This window comes from Mastomys coucha, unplaced genomic scaffold (assembly GCF_008632895.1).
Source record: "Mastomys coucha isolate ucsf_1 unplaced genomic scaffold, UCSF_Mcou_1 pScaffold3, whole genome shotgun sequence".
Lineage (NCBI taxonomy): Eukaryota > Metazoa > Chordata > Mammalia > Rodentia > Muridae > Mastomys > Mastomys coucha.
The window spans coordinates 69,375,855-69,391,769 of record NW_022196909.1 but is presented as its reverse complement, the minus strand read 5'-3'; the positions used below and the strand labels follow the sequence as shown (position 1 = coordinate 69,391,769).

General features: G+C 37.9%; 1 pseudogene; it reads right to left on the bottom strand.

The window, feature by feature from the left end:
- Positions 1–2,625: 2,625 nt before the first annotated feature.
- On the bottom strand, positions 2,626–8,568 carry LOC116074489 (annotated as a pseudogene).
- Between the last annotated feature and the right edge of the window lie 7,347 nt (positions 8,569–15,915).

Here is a 15,915-nt window from a genome sequence, read left to right as displayed (position 1 = left end):
GCCTTTACAATGTTTAGGTATGGGCCTTGAATTCCTGATCTTTCCAAGACTTTTGTCATGAAGGGGTGTTGGATTTTGTCAAATGCATTTTCAGCAGCTAATGAAATAGTCATGTGGGTTTTTTTTTCCTTTTTTTATTAGATATTTTCTTGATTTACATTTCAAATGTTATCCCTTTCCTGGTTTCCCCTCCAAAATCCCCTTATCTCCTCCCATCTTCTTCTGCTCACCAACCAAACCACTCCTGCTTCCTGATCCAGGCATTCTGCTACACTCGGGCATTGAGCCCTCACAGGACCAAGGGCCTCTCTTCCCATTGATGACTGATAAGGCCATCCTCTGCTACGAATGTAGCTGGAGCCGTGGGTCCCTCCACATGTACTCTTTGGTTGGTGGTTTAGTCATTGGGAGCTCTGGGGATATTGGTTGGTTCATATTATTGTTTCTCTTATGGTTGCAGTCACCTGAGTTTTTGATCTTAGTCATTCTGACTGGTATGAGATGGAATCTCAGGTTCTTTTGATTTACATTTCCCTGATGACTAAGGATGTTGAACATTTCTTTAGGTGCTTCACAGCCATTCGGTATTCCTCAGTTGAGTATTCTTTGTTTGGCTCTGTACCCCATTTTTAATAGGGCTATTTGGTTCTCTGGAGTCTAACTACTTGAGTTCTTTGGATACATTGGATATTAGCCTTCTATTGGATGTAGGATTGGTAAAGATATTTTTCCAATCTCTTGGTTGCCATTTTGTCCTATAGATAGTGTCCTTTGCCTTACAGATGCTTTGCAATTTTATGGGGTCCCATTTGTCAATTCTTGATCCTAGAGCATAAGCTATTGTTCTGTTCAGGAAATTTTCCCCTGAGCCTATGTGCTCCAGGCTCTTCCCCACTTTCTCCTCTATAAGTTTCAGTGCATTTGTTTTTTTGTGGAAGTCCTTGATCCACTTGGACTTGAGCTTTGTACAAGGAGATAATAATTTGCACTCTTCTACATGCTAACCTCCAGTTGAACCAGCACCATTAGTTGAAAATGCTGTCTTTTTTCCACTGGATGGATTTAGCTCCTTTGTCAAAGATCAAATGACCATAGGTGTGTAGGTTCATTTCTGAGTCTTCAAATCTATTCCATTGATCTACCTGCCTGTCGCTGTTCCAATACCATGCAGTTTTTAATCACAATTGTTCTGTAGCATAGCTTGAGGTCAGGGATGGTGATTTCACCAGAAGTTCTTTTATTGTTGAGAATAGTTTTTGCTATCCTGGGTTTTTTGTTATTCCAGATGAATTTGCAAATTGCTCTTTCTAACTCTGTGAAGAATTGAGTTGGAGATTTCATGGGAATTGTATTGGTTTGTAGATTGTTTTTGGCAAGATGGCCATTTTTACTATGTTAATCCTGCCAATCCATGAGCATGGGAGATCTTTCCATCTTCTGAGATCTTCTTTGATTTCTTTCTTCAGAGACTCGAAGTTCTTGTCATACAGATCTTTCACTTGCTTAGTTAGAGTCATACCAAGGTATTTTATATTATTTGTGACTATTGTGAAGGGTGTTGTTTCCCTAATTTCTTTCTCAGTGCTTCCAAATATGGTTTCCACACTAGCCTAGGGTACTCTTCTGCCCTCAAGAACCAGCTGGCCCCTCCTCAACCCCCCTCTTTTCCTATCATCCCTGAGCTAGAGCCAGCCCAGTTGCCCTCAACTCCATTCTCAACTCTTCTACCACATTCAGCTGTGTCTGCAGAGCCCAAGAATGAGAACCTGATGTCCCTGGCCTCCATGCAGCTGGAGGATCCCTGAGCCAGCACTTCTGCGGCATGCAGCTGAATTTGTGGTGCCCAAGTGTCTGAGTAGAACTCTGACAGTTCTGAGGGACCTCAGACTGTGCCTCCCCATTCCCGAAGTGGATCCTGCAGCTTCTCACATCCCAATGCTTGCCCTTGGAGGTGTGGGGTATGTGCAGTCAAACTTTCTGAGTTCCCCCCTTAGCCAGTGCCCTAGCTCTGGACTGGATGCAGGACACCATTTTAACCCACAGCATTTTATGACTACATGCATATATATGAACAAATTGTTCATATGGTTTTATACAACATAAGCAATCATAAAGATGTTCTTTTTCAGACTCTTGAATCATTTTATATGATTATATCTATTCATATCTATTTTCCTTTTAAAAAACATGTTTGGTCTTACAGCTAAAAAAGTCCCATCATGTATGTGTCTATTTTTTTTCTTGTTCATTCCTCTGCTGTTGGATGCCTAGTTTGGTTCCATAGTTTAGTTTTGTGAATAAGTGCTACAGTAAACATTGATATGCACATAGCTCTGGATATATGTATTTATGTATGTTGTTTTTGTCTATATTCTCACCAACATTTGTTTGTAGGTTTTTATTTTTTTAATGACATTTATTCTTTTAAGACTGGCATGGGGAATTTAATTTGCATTACAATAAATTTGTAGATTCTTTTTGGCAAGAAAAATTTTCACAATATTAAGTCATCTACCCTAGTTTTATGTTAATTTTATATCCTGCCACATAGGTCAAAATATATCATTTACGAATAGGGATGTTTTGACTCTTTTTTAAAATTTTTATTTTTTATTTTTTATTTTTTTATGGAGGACCTTCTATTGTCTTTGGCAAGGTCTGTAATACAATGGTTGGAGGCACTGGGGATAGAAGGGCCTGATCACTTGATTTAACCAATGGACAGCTCTGGTGGCAGTGCTGCGGGTGTCTATTGACATCACCGTTGCAGCCATTGGTGGCAAGTGTGGATACTCTCTTGCAAGGCAGTGGGCTGGTGGCCGCCACTTCTCCTGGCTTGATGCCTGGGCCAGAATGCTTCATCCTGTGCTCTAGCATCATGTGGTTCTAGGGTGGGAGCCCTACACAAGCTCTGAAAATATTGATACAGCTGTGCTGGCAGAAGAAGGCATTCACCACAGGGCTGCCAGGGGGCACAAGCAGTGCCTTAAAGAGGAAGCTGATCACTGACAGTACTGCATGGAAGCCCTGAGGCTCAAGTCTGAGTCTGTGCAGAATCTCACATACTGACACAGCTTTGTTAGCAGCAGCACTAGGTCCAGTATGATGGGTGCAGTCAGGAACGAGTCCACACAGGTATTATGGAGCACCAAGGTGTTTGTCCCACCCACCATCAGCTTTGAGGTATACTCATCTAGGCCACACATGCTGTCAACAATATAAGGCACATATTTGATCACCACACAGTGGTCAGGCTCCTCTCCAGGTGTGTAGAACACATGGATGGTTGCTTTGAACCATGTTGTCCACCACATTGCTTTGTCACCACCTCCTTGGATCACAACTGCAGTGGTACAGACAGGTGACAGGTTCTACTTGTCATTGTTGCCCAAGTTATAACTCAAGATGGCCATGGTCTTGAGGCCAGAGCTGATGATGAAGTCCACCAGAACAGACTTCACCTTAGTCTGCCCTGGCTTGAAGTCATCCATCGCCACCTACAAACATATGGTGCTGCGAAGCCAGTGCCTGGGCACTGGTCACCAGTGTGTTTCCTGTTTTTATCCATTAAATTTTGTTCACTTACATTTAGTCAATACACTCATTACCCAAAGGCCGGAAAGATTAGAGATGATTGTTTTGTTGCTGATCTTTATGAAACTTTATTTGATTTTTTTTATCCACATATGATGCTTTTGTGGATGTGTGCAAGGCAGGATCTCAATGAGTGCACTCTTTTCCCTTCAGTATCTCACAAGGAACCACCATATTTTCATGCCCATATTGGACAATCCTCTACCTAAATTGCAGGAAAGTATTAAATGCATGGAGACTTTTAGCTTCAGTAATACTGCTACTGAAGAGGGTTAAAAAGCACATTTTTGCCTGGCACTGAAGCAGCCACTTTCTGAAGTGTTCTGTAATTCCAGTAAAATTCTCTCCATTTTATAAATTGGAAAAACAAGTCACAGTGCCTTATTTAGGGTTGTTGGAGATGTAACACCACGATCAAAAGCAGTGAGGGCAGGAACTTGGAGGCAGGAGCTGATGCAGAGGCAAGATAAGAGTGCAGCTTGCTTGCTGCATCTGCATTTTCATAGAATTTAGGACTACCAGCCCAGGGGTGGCTTTACCTACAATAGTCTGTGTCCTCCCACATCAATCACAAATTAAGGAAATGCCCGATAGGCTTGTCTACATCCCAACCTTATGGAGGCATTTTCTCAATAGTGGCTCTCTTCTCTAGGATATCTCTAACTTCTGTCAAGTTGACATAAAACTAGCCTTAGTGATAATGATCCATTTCGGAAGCAAATCTAAGTACTCAGGAGAAAGTGAAGCTTAGGCTGCAATCTGTTCCAGCTAAGGCCAGATTATAAGTATTTGTACAACTACATTACACTGAAAAATGACCCTTGGTCCCTGACTAAGTTTTGAATATTTAAATATTTTCCCCTTCTTTCAGGTTAAAAATGCAAATGGCTTATGATGACACCAAACAAACTCAGCCCCTCTTGTTTAAGCCCTGATAGGAACTGCATGTTGATAATGCTTTGCTTATAGTCCATATCTCTGAATGTGTGGTACTTTGTATATAGCAAGCTACTGAACATTCATTCCTTTCTAACTTCAAAAAGTATATCCTACACCAATTTTAAATCCTACGCCAATTTTGTTTTCCAACTTTCTAATTATTCCCGTGAATATTAAATAATTTTTCTGTTATACAATTATCTGGACTCCTCTCTCTTTAAATTATCATAAAGAACGTTCCTTCATATTCATATTTTTCATGTACCACTTGCCACCAATTCTTTCTGGATATGTTTTCTGACTACACTATTTCACTCAAACTAAAGAATGGTAAGGTTGGGGGGGGCACTGTGATTAGGAAATCTAAGTCACAGAAATTCCTATATAATTAAATGTCACTATTTATCATTAAATAGGAAACAGTTTACTGAGATCAAGTGATACAATTAATGGTGAGTAAAAATAGCTAAAGTGATGGGATAAAGCTGTGTGACTGGTTGGTAGAATTGGCCTTATCACATTATAATAGCAATCATATAGGGAATGTTCATATTTCAAAGAGGCACAATCAGAGTAGAATTTAACCAATGCCTTAGGCTCAGTGATGGATGCATTTATGACCAAATCTACCACCATGTAAAGAACAGAGACTGTGGGCTGAAGGGTAAGTTCATATGCTTTTCATATAGGTCTTGTATATGGCTATCAGTAGAAAGAGAGAGCGGTGTTAAAAATTTCACAGAAGAATTCAAGGAGAATAAAAAAAAATCTATATTCACTCACTGTAGTGATTGAATTGTTTTCTGTTCTCTGACATGCATTAACCTTCTGTTCTCCTTTTGTGGCCAATTGTTTGGACCAAGGGTTTCATTAGAAAGACAAGCTTGAACGAGTCTTGAGCACAAAGCTCTGTAAAGTAGAAAGTTAATGTTCAAAGGAATTCTTATGACCTTTATATCTAAATGAAGGACAATAGGACATTAGTCATTTCTCAGCCTCACTGGAATTGGTCTGCATAAGAAATAGAAAATAAAAGATGCAAGTAGATACCCTTTCAAGGTAGTCTGTAGGGTTCTGGGAGCAAGCACTATGTTCAGTTTAAAATTCATCAGCCTATTTGAATACCTTATGATTAATTCTGCATAATATTAAACATGTCTAAAATGCAGAACTGGAAACACATTTGAATAAAAACCCTGGTGTTCACAGACATGAATTGTATTTAATCATTTAACGTTCACCTTCCTTACTGCCTGATGATCTTCTCTTACAAGGTGTTAAATTTATCATGACAGGAAGCAAATTTATTATCTATTCAATGAATCCTTCTCTGTTTCTGTACAGCTTAACCCCAAGGAAAAGAATTAATCAATTAGCTTATCCTCTCTCCTTAAAGCACTAATGTTGTGTTTGACCATTCACTATGTTATAGATATGAGTCTAGCACCTGTTATCCTCTCAGTAGGTTGTGATAGACTTAAAAGCTTGGAGAAAAACTGGGCTCTTTCCTGCATGTAGGAAATGTTGTAGAGAGCTGAACTTTAGATAACATTTTTAAAAGAGTATAGCTTAGAAACAATCCTAGTTATCATTCTAAGCAAGTTCCATGTACCAGATCACCTATGGCATAAAACTCACTTTGAAATAAGCATCTTATATTAGGTGAAGAATTGAAGGCATGCATCCAGAAATAAGAGGCTTGTGGTATTTTATTCATGAACTCAAAATGATTCATATCAGAATTCAATGTCTCAAAACACATCTGGAATAAATAAAATTGCATAAAATTTGTAGAATAAAAACTAACAGAAAATCAGGCAATGTTTCTAAAATATTCACTTAAAGAAAGATGTTTTACAAATGAGCAAAAGTGCCATTGAGGATGCAGAAGATATTAATAAAAGTACTGAAAAAAATACTAACAAAGTTGATGTGATAGAAAAATACAATGATTGAGTAATGACATTCTTGATCTTAAAGAAGGATCTGTGAAACAAGAGTGATGAATTAGCTGTCCATGTAACTGTTAGGAATCCTTTGTAGATCTCTAACCCATGCTTATTGTCCTTCATTTACCATTAGTATAGAAGGTCTTTAAATTGTACACAGACCAGAAGAGAAATAAGAAAATTGCCACAATTCACAAACTTTGCTTTTTCACAAAATAAAAAATGAGATGAATGGAAAGTCTAGAAATTCTAAGGTAGGTTGATAAGTTCACCATAAATATTGACTGTATATAAAACAGATCACCATATTAAGCACAAAGGAAATCTTCTTTTAAAAAGATACCATGAAAATTAGGAAAACTATGAGAAATTAGGTATAAGTTATTAAAAGATGTGTGGGACTCACATGGACAGCATTTCAAGATGACTGATATAAATGAAAGTGGGGTAAAATAGATGGTCCAGGAAGTCTTGTGTAGAGGGAAACTTATCCTATAGTTCACAATTTCTATCAAATTAATGTGCAGACCAACAGAATCCAGAGAAAGGGAATATTCACGTTTCAAATACAAAGAAGTGATGGATTAAGTAGATTGAAATACCTGCTCCCTGTGGTTTGATAACACCCTGTGCCCATACAGTTCCACAGTCTACCTCATTTTTATTTATGCATTCTTCAAAGTGCACTTTTACAATTTATGTATGCCAACTTTCAACAGTTTTTCTTTGATTTCCTAAGAACTGTCACACTAATTCTAACATGTTTAAGAATGAATACTGGTCAGAAGAGCAGAAAGCATCATCTCAGGCTTCCCCTTGGACTGGAATCCTTACTATAACAAAAGTATAGCCAGGAAATGAACTTGGAGCAGGAGGAACAGGAACAGACTGTCACACCCAGTGAGGCTTATTTGCCCTAAAGCAAAGGCCACTCTGTAAAAGGAGCAGGCAGAGTCATTTCTAACCTCACTGGAGAATCAATCTTCCATTTACAAAGTAAACTAATAGGAATTTTACTTGGCAAAGCAATCCCACAAACTTGAAAAAGAGGCAGGATTATATACACTGCAATAATCTCAGAAGCTGCAAACTTGTAAAATTAGGATCTCAAATGTTTGGAGAGGTGACAAGGCTCAGTTGATAAAGTGCCTGTCACACAAGAACAGGGAGCTGAGTTTGGATCCCTAGCACCTGTGTGAAGGTATAGGCGGAGAATGACAGAAGACGATGCCCAGTGTCAAACTCTGACTCCACATGCTCAGGCAGAAATGTATGAGCAGAGATACAGAAACAAACACATACAGGCCCCCCCACATATATATGTACAAACAGACATACACCGAAACACACATACACACACATATACCTTATACAATATATTATAAAACCATAAACAAAAAAAAAATTTTAGCACATTTCTCTTTATCAAATGCATTGTGGAGTTGGGGACAGGGATAAAATTATATACTAGCTGGCCAAGAATCAGTGTATGTCTTTAAAATTTATAAAAAAAACCTATAAGATAAATATAAAATATCAATAGGAAGCTTAGCAAAACTGACAGAGTAAATAAATGTAGAGACCAATTTACAATTTGAAAATTCTCAAAGATAATCAGACAGGTGTTATAAAATCCTAAAGGAATACAATTCTATAGTTATCAGGCATAAAAAATTAAATCATCAGGTTTAAAACTCAATAAAGCAATAAAGAATATGAACTCTTACAAATTCATATTTATATGTATGTATATGAGTATGCACACATTCTTGTGGCTGAATGGGCATGCACATATCACTGGACATAAGTAAAAATCAGTGGTCAAAGTTGAGTTACAGTCTACAACTTCTACTTTGTCTGAAGCTGTAGGCTCAGGAGCTATGGGGTGAGAAGAATAGGCCCAGAGCAAGAAAGGATCAAGGCACATCCAAACCCCAGAAATCTCATCCTGAGATTGGCAGGAGTAGCATTGTTACCCCAAGCCCTACCCAGGTCCTGTGTGTCTCAGTACATATAGCTGTGACTCCCACGAACCTTTGCTCCAACACAGAAGGTCATATAGTCCGGAAGGCAGGTAAATGTCCATTCTCTTTATAAAGTCATGTCTAGCAGCACCTGGAATTTCACCTTATGCCAATGAGAAATGCCTAGTACCCCCAGCCCTGGCCAATGATGTATGCTTACACTGATAGCTCACCTCCCACAGGTTTAATAGCCTTTGTTTCTCAATTAAAATTAGCTGTCTCACTGAAACTGCTTTCTGATTGTCTGTTTTGCCATGTTCACCAAAGCTTGCAGTTTATCAGTTCCCAGTCCATGTTTCTCCTCTCAGGCTCCATGGTTGTGATTCAAGGCCAGCCACTCTGCTATGGGTGGGGAAACACCATGAAAGGCAACTGGTACCCAACATGGGGTATGAAGACAGCAAGAATGTGTAGACACAATGTTTTTTGCATTGTATAAAAGTTATCTTTGCATTATTCAAATGCTGTTTTCCTGTTACCTCCCCCTTTCCCTCAGCCATCGGACTTGTGGCAGTCTCTGCTTAGAGGCTACCACCTGGGGAGCTAAGACAAATGCTCTCTGCAGACTGTCAGTTTGTCTTTGAAGAAGCCGCCCGCCCGAGACCTCCCACTCCCTGAGTATGCCCACAGCCTGAAGACCTTTCAAACCTGGAGACTTTGGCACCTGAAACTTTTTTGCAGTGTTTATGTTATGCAAATATCATGTAATCTAGAGATTTGGTTTTGGTTTCTCCTGTGACTATAAAAACTCTGGCCTATCTAAGTAAAGTGAAGTCTTGATTGGGCTATTTCAACTTAACTTCATGATTTTCTTTGCATTTTGAATCCTCTGAGAGAACCCAGTTTATGAAACTGCAGGCAGTTTCATTTTCCCTACCCTTATCTCTTGATTTAATCGAGGCATGGCATTTATGTCAAGAATCACCTGTCTCAAATTTGTGTAACAATTCTTACCATTTATTCTCTGTCTTCTCAATAAATTCTGATTACACAATGGCATGACAGAAGAGAATTGCATGGAACTTCGGTCAGTCAGTGGAGAAGAGAGAGAGTAGTAGTTAATAGTTAAAGCCTTGGTGAAAGCATCCAGCAGCATATCTGCCTGGAGGAGGAAGAAGAGGAAGAAAGATTTTTTTAGCATTCAGCTGGAAAATAGAAGTCCTAATTGCAAGTATTAGGAGTCATGGCTGGGAGATAGCTAGATTAGCTTAGAGGAGTAATAGATCACTACTGCCCAGGTATTGAGGTGAAGTTTTGAAATAAATCTTGTTCCCTCTGTTTGTTCATTGGAAACTACCTAGGATAAAGATATCCAGCTGCTGTATCGATCATCTTATATTTATATTAAAAACAATTCATTTTACAGGAAGATAAGTGACACACACACACACACACACACACACACACACACACACACCCATTTGCCCTGCCCAGTCTTGTTTCTCTGTACTAGAGAGGCTGGCAGTCTCTTTTTTTCCTTCTTTCTCTTGCTTTCCATTGATGCCTTCAATAGGGACTTTGTATGGTGAAAGGATAACTGATACCTTTTAGTCAAGGATAGTCCTTTGCATTGATAGAAGACCCCTAGCCCTTTGCCTGAATACTGACAACCTGCTTGAGTATTAGTCATAACTCCTTATCCTTTTTTGACAAGTCTAAGCAGATGAGATGAGAGGCTTCAAATTTCCAGTTCAGGAGACTATGCCTAAGAACTGGGCAAGTCCAGGTAGGTCCAGGAAAGTCAGTTACTAGAAAAACACCCGAGGCTTCAGTCAGCTAGTCAGAATATGCCCTTCCATCAGAAGCTGCCCCAGCACCTGGCCTGAGGCAAGGACAATGGGTCAGCAGCAGTTTCCAGACTTCCTGAGCAACAGTTTCCAGCCCCTACAACCTGACAATGGTTCTGGAATGTCCCTGGGCATGGACTCAACAAATTGAGATAGAGGTCACCTTCTCCCAAATCCACCTACTATGCTTTAAATCAGGCCTACGAGCTCACTATCTCTGTCTTAGCAATGGTAAGTGCTGAACTTCTACAAAATGAACACTCTGCATTTACATACTACTTGAGTCTGGGTTATCATTCTATGTCTAATCATGGATCCTTATATTTTTCTCTTTGAAAAAAATGATCAGTTTGAAGCTTGCAGTATACCCACTAGTTTCTCTGAAATATTTGGGCAGTCTTGTGTTGTAGATTTGGTCTAATGTTTGTATTATGTTAATTTGGTCTCCCCCTTTGCACAAGAATCTTCATGTAAGATATGGGCGCTCCCTGCCCCCAGTTGTTTTTGATTGGTAAATAATGTTGTCAGCAGAAATGACTGGGCAGGGAGACAGAGGTAGGACTTTAGGAGGGAACCAAAGGAGGAAGGAGACAGAACCACCATGCCTAGAGGGGTGTAAAGACCAGGCCTGAGGACTGAAGGGCAGACAAGCAACATGTACAGGCCATGGAAGAATGTCCCCAAAGGCTCTCCCCAAATGGGTCTAGGGCAATAATGATGGAACATAGATTTTAGTAACAACTCTTCAGGAATATCAGAAGGCAGGTGTTAGCCATGTGGGGGTTTGGGAGTGTTCCAATCATTGAGCTGCTTAAGGAATATTAAAATATAAGGCTGTGTGTGTATGTGTGTGTGTGTGTGTGTGTGTGTGTGTGTGTGTGTGTGTGTGTGTGAGCAAGGAACTCAAGCTGCCACCACTGCCAAAAAGATTTGAGTAGAGGTCAACTGGCAACTGCAACACATGCTGTCCAACATGTGGCTTATACCCACTTTTAAAACTTAATTGGAAACCACCAAATGGAATAAACATGCCTTCCCTTTAAGACTAAGAGGTGGGGAGAATTACTTTCTCAGACAACCCAAGCCAAGCCACGTGATTTCTCCTCAAGCCATGCAGGTTCAGAACTAAGAAAGAAGTTCTTGTTAGTTTAGTACATTTGATTCTGAGGTTTGTGGCTTAAGGCTAGGTAACATACCCAAGCTGACCCAGAGATGTGTGCAGCAGGTTGAGGATTCAGCCACATGCTCTCTCCTGTTCTAAGTTGCCTCAGAGAGTTTAAGCTCAGAGGTTCTGGGAGCTTCAGGTGTATGAAAAGACAAGTTGCTCAGAAAACAGGGAGACAGATGGTAGAGGCTGCTTGCCTCTTACAACCAGATAAACAAAGAAAATAAATGAAATTGGTTTAATTATTTTTAAGGATAGAAAGGAGAAATGATGTAATTGTATTAAAGGAAATTTGAAAAGTCTATGCCATTGCAGGCAACTGGGTTTTTTAAATGTGTGCTCCAAGAGAATTCTGGGATTGCTTAGGTTGAAGTGACAAACTAATAGCCTGAAAACAGGCTCATACAGTGAGTTAAGGAGAATTTAATAGAAGTTAAATAAGAAGGGATATTAGTTTAACTATTATAGAGAGAAAGGTAATATGTATACACATACAGATAGTAATTTCCACAAAAGGAAGAATTTAAGTATACATAGATAAATAAATAAATTGAGGCTTTTTATCTCATGTAGTTGAGAGCAGGGGCTAGGGAAAAACAAACCTTATCTCAGACAGTAGAAATTTAGGCCTTGACCTTGTGTAAGGTCAAGGCAAGAGATATGGAAGGAGCATTTCATCAACTGGTAATAATTGTTTAGATTGCTTTAATTGCTTAAAATTATTTTAATTATCAAATGTGGGTGGCTATAAGTTTGGTGGTTATGGTATTAAAAATTCTCTGTGAGAGAGGTCAAAATAGAACAGGCCTAAAGAGAAAGGAGGCTGCTAATTGGAATCAATTTATACCTTTGATAATTTTTGTTTGCTGGATCAAGGATATACTATTTTGGTAGAGAGACTCTATTTGTGTTAATAGGAAGGAATAAAATGCTTTGGACCCCTTCCAAAGTGATATGGATCAGATGTGATAGAGGAAGACCACCTAAAGATCTTGGTAACAGACAAAAAAAGAAAAATTCAAGACCAAAAAGGACAGGTTTTCTGATTCTTTCACATGGGAACAACCCTGTAACTGGCTTAGACATAAAAATGTCTCTAGCCAAATCATCAGCTAAAATTAGACAATAAATCTTGTTGGTTATGGAATCCTTAAGATTCATCGTGCTTTCATATGCCATGAATGAAGATTTATTACAATTGAATCCTAATGAAATTAACTCATAAGAAATGACAGTTGTATTTTACCTGCTCAAACAACAAGCAATACATTCATCCTTAACTGATCTGTATACCTTGAAAAATCTTATAAATATCTATATAAAACTAAAAATTTGATTGTAAGATTCATATGTCCCAAATAAAACACCAAGATACAGCTGTGACAAGACTCATCCTTGGGGACATTGAAATGACCTGCTGTTATAGCTCCATGCCTCCTGATGCTATTCCCAGGGACTTGCTTCCCGATTGGCTTCAGAAATAGCCAGTGATTCCCAGTGACTTCAGGTCACCCAGCCTTTCAGACAGATCCAGTCAGAACTTCAGTCAAGCCCTAAACCTGCTAAACATACAGAAACTAAATAACAGGTGGAAAAGCTAGTTTTCTTAAGATTTTTCTTAAAAATTGGTTACAATTTTTCTAACTTTCCTACCCCTCCCCTCCCCTTAAAAAATTATATATAACGTATATGTATGTTCACATATATATGTGTGTGTGTGTGTGTATATATATATATATATATATTCATCTCCCCTATTCAACAGAAAAGCAACAGAGAGCCATCAGTCATACGTTGTCCTTGGGTTTGAGTTTCTGGTTATGGGTGTTTTATAAATTATAGATAAGTTATCATTTTAAGGGATAGTTTGTAAATGGTCATAATTTTGAACAGGGAGGAAACTAAACAGAGAGCTCAGACTTGGACATTTCTGTCTTTCCTTTACTCTTTGCTATCATTTCTTTCTTAGGTAAAAGGAAGGAACTGAAGGGAAAGGGTGAATAGAGTAGTATTATAAGAAATTAGATATATTGGATGGACCACTAAATTTTGTCTTAAACAAAGCATTGTATATCCATAATCTGACATTGGTAAAAATATTTATAGTTGATGCAAAATAAAAGTTATAATGTCTTACATTGGTACAGAATAAATATATTGATACATGTTTAAGATTTTCTTTGGTATGAATCTTTGTATATTGATACAAAATTAGAAATTAGCATTGTTACTCTTAGATAGACATTATGCCTATGCAACTCATTTAAGAATATAAGGCTTAGATCCAGTCCTTCTAATAACTACTATTAGAAACTGTTTAGGATGATTAAATAATGAAAGTTAAGGGCTAGAGGGTAAACTCATGGTTATATTAGATTCTGATTTAGTTATAATAAAGTATTTTTAATACTATTCAATTAGAAATAACTAAAAGCAATCAAGGTTTGACACTTAAGGTATACTTTATATAGACAGATAATCTTCAAAAGTATCAGAAATCCATAGGAATTGACATTTAAAATTATTAGTAAAAATTTTGACTAGGAGACATGTCTGCCTCTGACAATACCTGCTTCACAGGTATTCAGCATCATAACATCCATATAGATATGCTCTAGTTGTGACAAGGTACCCACTTGGCAAAAATTGCCTTAATTCATTTACAGACAAAAAAATAAAATAAATAAATACTGTCCTGGAAATGACAACATGATGGGGTATAGTCTCAGTTCATAAGCTTCATAATTCCTGCTTCATTTAAGGTCTGTCAGACAGTTCTGGGCCAGAAGGCTGAAGACAGATGCTCCAATGTTTTGAGGAATAGGGGTTTGTCCAGAGAGTCAGCTGTTTCCACATGTGAGAATACTGATGTCATCTTATTATCTGGTTCCATTTGATTGAAATTCTTTTATCCATCTTTTAACCCAAAAGTAGAATTTAACTTTGATGGTGATGTGTATTTCTTTTAGGTGGCCAAAATATGATCCCATTTTAATTTAATCAGCTAATCTCATTGCCAAACTAATAATCAGAGTCATTATTGAAATATATGAATTTACTAGGTAATGGCAGAAGATGCCTTCAATTCCTGCATTCCGGAGGCAAGCAGATCTCTAAGACTGAGGGCAGCCTTGTCTAAGGAGATGAATGCTTTTCCAAATTATCACAGCTAGTGAACCAAATTCTTACCTTCACCTAATGTCTGTGCCACCCTCCAAGCAGAACCATTGTTCATTGAAACAGTTGGTGAATGACTTTATGGATAGACCATCTTAATACATACACCATTTCTTAAATGTAACCTGTTCTCTGTGGGCTGAGAATAAAGTCACTCACTCAAGTCAAATAGCTTTGACCATAGCAGGAATTCTTTATCCAAAAATCATGCCTACAATTCATTTCTTGGTGCAGCACAACTATCAACTCTCAGCTTAGCTATGATGGAGGTAAAATCCTTTGGTGATATGAGGGTCATTGAAGTACAGCCTTATTACAATGAAATCCAATGTCTAAAAATTGTTCTTACATTGGGCTTGTACCACAGAAAGAGCCAAGGTTTTAAACTCTACTAAATACAAAACAAACAAACAAAAAGACTTTATATATTTATGTTCATTTACGAAAATACTAGTAGTGATGTATTATTTTGAAATTTACAGTTAATATGTTTGGAGTTATCTAAAATTTATATTGAGAAAAATGTATTTTCACTATTGCTGTAGACAAGCGTCTACATAAGACTGTTAAATTGATTGTTGTTTTATATCAAACAACTTTTATAATACTTATTTTTATTGTTATAGCATTTTATACATTTTAAGAAATATGACAAAAAATATTGTAGGTATTGAAGAGGGGGTCTCTGGGAGGAGCTGGGGAACAAAAGGGAAACAAGAATGTGATTTAATTCTATTTACTTAAAATATATTTTTAAATGTTAACAAATTCAGATAAATTTAAATCATGTAACTTTTCTCATCATAATGCAATAAAAGTTAATAAAAAGAGTCTTGATTTGGGAGGGTCCCATCTGGTAGGTGGTTTTGATTTATATAAGAAGGTAAGCTGAACAAGCTAATAAACTGACCATTTCTCGATACCTCAATTATTGTCTCCAGATTCCTGCCCTGAATTCCTGTCTCGGTTTCCCTTGAATACAGAGTACACGTCAAATAAACTCTTTCTTCTCCAAGGTGCTATCACACTATTGTTTCACAGCAATAGGAACCAAAGACAGTCAAAAAAGGAAAGAAACCTGAGGTCCTAACATCTGCTTGTTGAAAGAACACAGGGGCATTTAGAAGCAGAATAGTGTCCAGGACACAAAGAAGACATGAGACACCAGCACATCTGTGAACAAAAGATAGATCAGAGCAAACTTAAACCCAGTCTAAGACAGGATTTACAGTGTAGAAACAAACCCCCTTCTATCTTGATGACTAAGATGCATTTAAAAC